This window comes from Nymphaea colorata, chromosome 8 (assembly GCF_008831285.2).
Source record: "Nymphaea colorata isolate Beijing-Zhang1983 chromosome 8, ASM883128v2, whole genome shotgun sequence".
Lineage (NCBI taxonomy): Eukaryota > Viridiplantae > Streptophyta > Magnoliopsida > Nymphaeales > Nymphaeaceae > Nymphaea > Nymphaea colorata.
This window is the reverse complement of record NC_045145.1, coordinates 2,203,146-2,208,399: the sequence shown is the minus strand read 5'-3', so window position 1 is coordinate 2,208,399 and position 5,254 is coordinate 2,203,146. Positions and strand designations below refer to the sequence as shown.

Sequence of the window (5,254 nt, the reverse complement as noted above, 5' to 3'; positions counted from 1 at the left end):
CAAACATTGATATAAATAGGGTAAAAGAAAAACCGTGCTACATTATAAATTATCTTTATTTAACACCCTCGTTGCTAAAGATTTAGGCGACACATTTTTATTCTTTTACCATCCAAGTGCCTGCTTATATAAGTATATATAGACATTCAAATTGTACTCATGCAGAAGCAAAATTCAGATTTTCCATTAAATTAATTTTGTCTAAATGGTGATCATGTTTTTCAGAAATAAACAATATCGAAAAGGATGTAGAGACACATATTCAACGAAAGGTCTTTTTCCTGGATAATTATTGACGAGTGAAACAAGAAGGTCCTGCTGGCTGCTGGAAAACGGGTGGGGAACATTGCCATCACGATAAATGAGTTTAATAAAAGAATCCGATCAGCTTTTTTCCTTCTTAAAAGAATCGGAACATTGAATGGTGTCCAATTCCATTTCTTTTGGAATCGGTTGAACGAGGAAGCATAGTTGTTTTGGAAGTCAAAATCGACCTAAGCAAAACCGAAACCGGCGGCAAACTGGTTTGATCCAGCATGCTGATTCAAAAGTTTCATGTGCCATTTTTAAAACTATTTTTTCCTAATGTTGATCGAATTTTATTATGTTTGCCTATATTTAATTATATATTTCTATCTTGTACTTGTGAAAAACTTTTTTTATGTTTAGCCTATTCGCAAACCAATTCATCTAAATCATTGAAACAACTATGTCATTAAGAGGTTGTTTAATAACAGTAACACTTTTTTTTTACTGTCTCATGAATCTAATGCAAAAAATAGAGTGGATCCATAAAACACTTGTTATTGTGTTCCATGTATTTGTCCTATTTTTCAGGCAGGTTCATAAGAGCCGCAACTTTTGTTGTTTCCATTCAAAAACCCATTTATATATAAAACAGTGGTCATTCTGTCATTATTATTATGCATTTTAAGGATCACGAGCCTGCGGGCATGGGAAAGTCGTCCATCCAAAATCTCAAATGCCCCACTCCAGACTTACCTTTTCAAGAGACACCAAAAACCAAACATTAACTTGACCCATGTATACCAGGCTTTGTTGGAGATTAAGTGACAAATGTGAAACACAACAATCTTTAAATTGGCCAACATAGCTCCCAAAAAGGTTAAAAAAATTTTGATTAGGACCTCAAGAGGATATATATATATAGCCACAATTTATAGGTTGTTTTTGATAGCCTCAAATTTTAGTTTCAAGAGGCTTAAAAAGGTGTTTTTTGGAAGATCTTCGGTTTAAACAAACTAATGATGATGGATTTAAAATCCATGCTACATGTTAAAATTTATGAGATTGTGTCAATGCTTACAAGACTAGCTCGATTTTAGAGAAAACTTGGTTCAATCTAAGGGATGCCAATGGATTGGATTCGAATTAGATATACCTTTACTATATTTGTTTCTTTGGATATTCACATATCTGGATTGAGACCTAAATGAAAAAAAAATTTATACCATATCCAAATCTGAATTCACTATACAAACCCAGTTAGAATCCGATTTTTAAAATGAATCCAAACCACATTACAATATGTCAAACTGTATTGATATTGGATATTGGATATTGGATATTTAGATTCTAAATCCGAACAAATATTTATTTAAATCCAATTCCAATGGGACTACATACTTAAACAATGCCAAACGGCTTATTACAATATCACCAAAGAACGGATTGTGACTAGAAGCAGAAGTTAGACAAACAGAGACACATTGCAACGACACCAACATGGCTCCCAAAAATGGCTCCCAAAAGGTTAAAAAAATTTTGATTAGGATCTCAAGAGGATATATATATATATATATATATATATATATATATATATATATATAAACAGCAGTCACTAGACAGATCATGCAACAAAGTGGTACTAATGATTTATGGTGAAGCCACAACTTATAGGCTGTTTTTGATAGCCTCAGATTTTAGTTTCAAGAGGCTTAAAAAGGTGTTTTTTGGAAGATCTTCATTTTAAACAAACTAATGATCAAGGATTTAAAATCCATGCTACATGTTAAAATTTATGGGATTGTGTCAGTGCTTACAAGGCTAGCTCGATTTTAGAGAAAACTTGGTTCATTCTCAGGGATGCCAATGGATTAGATTCGAATCAGATATACCTTTACTATTTGTTTCTTTGGATATTCACATATCTAGATTGAGACATAAATGAAGAAAAATTTATACCATATCCAAATCAGAATTCACTATAAAAACCCATTTATAATCCGATTTTTAAAATGAATCCAAACCACATTACAATATGTCAAACTGTATTGATATTGGATATAGGATATTTAGATTCTAAATCCGATCAAATATTTATTTAAATCCAATTTCAATGGGACGACATACTTAAACAATGCCAAACAGTTTATTACAATATCACCAAAGAACCGATTGTGACTAGAAGCAGAAGTTAGACGAACAGAGAAACATTGCAACGACAGACCATGGGGTTCTAGGAGCGTTCCATAGAACTTTATCATGAGCTATGAACGGAATGAATGCAGAGGTTCAACATAGAAGATGGCAGCAGCAAGCAAGCATTGCTTAATGAGGGGAAAACAGATTCAAACGATGTCAGGGTCTTGACGTGCTCCCATGGCTTCTCATACACAAAGAGCCTTGTAGTGCCTAAGATACCCCGCTTCCAGGGCCTTGATCAGCAGTTTGTAGTTGGTTCCGGCCACCACCTGGCTCTGAGCCTCCACCACCTCTGCGAACAGTAGAGCTGCTTCTCCTGGGTGCTCCTTCTTGTACTCTGCCTTGTACTCTGCCACTGCAAACTTACCCAGCTCCTGCACATCATTGTTGTTCTTCACGTCCGGGATTGGCTGGAAACCGCCGAACAAGGTCGCAGAGGAATTGAAAGAATCCATTAGGACAGGGAATTGAGAAGGGATCGGATCTACGTAGGAAAGAACGGAGAAATGTTGAAATGAGTCAAGATATCAGCCAACGACCAACGACGTCTTGAGAAAGCTGCCTGAGCTCATATTTAAAGGGGTAATTTGGCACGTTGGGATGCCAAAGCATGCGTCTGGAGAATAAGAATGCAACTAGAAGGAGCGTTTGACCCCTCAGCTTCCTCTCCCACAATTTTCAGCCTTCGCCGTTGTTCAGGAGACCAAATACCACAGAATTGAAATGCGTTAAGTGGTCAACCTTTCTTCCATCCTTCCTCTGCATTTTAACAATAATCCATTCATTCTTTCTTCCAGTTTTTTATTTAATACTACTCCATACAGTAAATGCTGCTTTTCTTTGTCTCTGTCTGCAACCCAACCAATTTAGGATTTAATTTTGAAGAAAACGCAAATTTGCCCCGTCTACTTCCACGAAATATCAATTACAAATTGCCCGCCCCAAGACTTTGAGAAAACAATATAATGTGGACTCCCTAACATAGATCCTCTGGTTTCATTTGCTCAATCTTCAGCATTCTTTCTTTGTTAATTTGAACAAACTCTTGGCCGTACGCGGTGATCCCATAACGTGTCAGACTTTGTTTCGTTGCTATTGCTTCTCATGAATATATAATCTTATATGTCGAAGAATATGCACATATGGAATAGAAAAAATGCTTCTTTCTTTCAATAAATGAAAAAATGATGACTCCTGGTGTGCAGAAATATTGATATTTTATCGAAAGATAAGTGTGAACTAAATCCACATCAACATATCGAGACTCAAAGGACACATATTACAGAAAATAGAGATAAAATTGATTGGAGATTTATAGCTTTAAACTCAATAAATTTCACTCTTAAAATTGGGTTTTCTCATTGCAATACGAAGTGAAACGACACATCAAATAATCATTTAACTGGAGTCAGTGAGTTCTGGCTGGAAATCCGGGAATGGATTATTGAGGGAAAAAAAAGGTAATAAAATTAAACTATTATTGCTCCAATCAATCTCAAACTCGCTGGGAAATACTAATTAAGGCCAGATTTCAGCCAACTGTGGCAACCCAAACCTATAGACCCAAAACTTAAGATGTGCAAACACTAGTTAAGACAATCAAACACGATACCATAAGAAGAGGAACTCAAACTAATGACGAAAAATGAAGTCAAAACTAAGAAAAACTACATTCAACTAAACAAAGAAGGTGATTAACTTCGGGTTGAATCTCCAAGAATCTGATTAGAGGTTGGATAATATAGACTCTACCAACTCAAAGCCATCTTAAAAGCATGAACTTTTGCAGGAAAAGCACCGAATCACTTCCAAAAACTATTGATTTTACCAAATAACTCAACTTTTATCAGCACGTAACCTTCGGATGTTGCTAATGGCTGTTTCGCAAACATGCTCTGGACGTGGGTAAAAGTACTACACCAATTTACTGACGTTTTTTAGTAGGGCCTTTACCGACTTCTCCCATCGCCAGACGTCAGTAAAGGCTTCGTTGACTTGTTGACTCTGCCCTAACCATTCTTCTCATTTCTTTTTTTTTTTTTTTTCTTTTCTCTTTCTTCTTCTTCCCACTAACAGTTACCACATTTTTTCGACTAGTTCATGTGTTCTTTGTCGTTTTTGGATGGATACAAGATAAAAAAGGCCGGTTCCCCAATCTCCTTGCCAAGTTTTTCTATTTGTTCAACGTTGGTTAGAGTTTTACTGACATCAAAAAAATTTCACTAGAAATTGTCACAAAAGCATAAAGTTGGCTTAGTTTCTATCTTTTTGGTTGGGAGCTTCACCTTTTTAAAAAAGTTAATGCAGTGAGAGATTGTCGCCTCCCTTCTGCAGTGCCGGTGAAACTCTCAAGGGACGGCAGGCATCATTCACGCCACTGTAGGGAGGTAACGTCCTCTCCACCAAAAAGAAATTGACATTGCTGCAAACCTTTTTTGGGAGGGACGAGCACCCCATTCTGGCAGCCTGCTAGCGAGTGGAAGGGGTCAGGCCAGCCCGCTAGCGAGTGGAAGGGGGCAGCCGGGCAGGCCAGCCCCTGCCAGTGAGGGGTGCAGCCTGTGCAGGAAAGGGAGCCAGACTTCATTATGCGAGGTATGATGACGCCACAACGTAGTATATAGTAAAATTGAAATCAGCCAGCTACTTCTACTTCTATAGTAGGATGTTTATTTTTTTAAAATTTTGTTTCGCTATAGGAAAATTGAAGTCAGCCAACTACGCCTATGGTTGGATGTATATATATATATATATATATATATATGCAATCATGTAATGTTGTGTACTAGACGCTGTCAAATGTCTAAATTTA

The 5,254-nt window shown here is 36.7% G+C and overlaps 1 pseudogene; it reads right to left on the bottom strand.

The window, feature by feature from the left end:
- Positions 1–2,474: 2,474 nt before the first annotated feature.
- On the bottom strand, positions 2,475–2,970 carry LOC116258814 (cysteine proteinase inhibitor 1-like; annotated as a pseudogene).
- Positions 2,971–5,254: the final 2,284 nt, after the last annotated feature.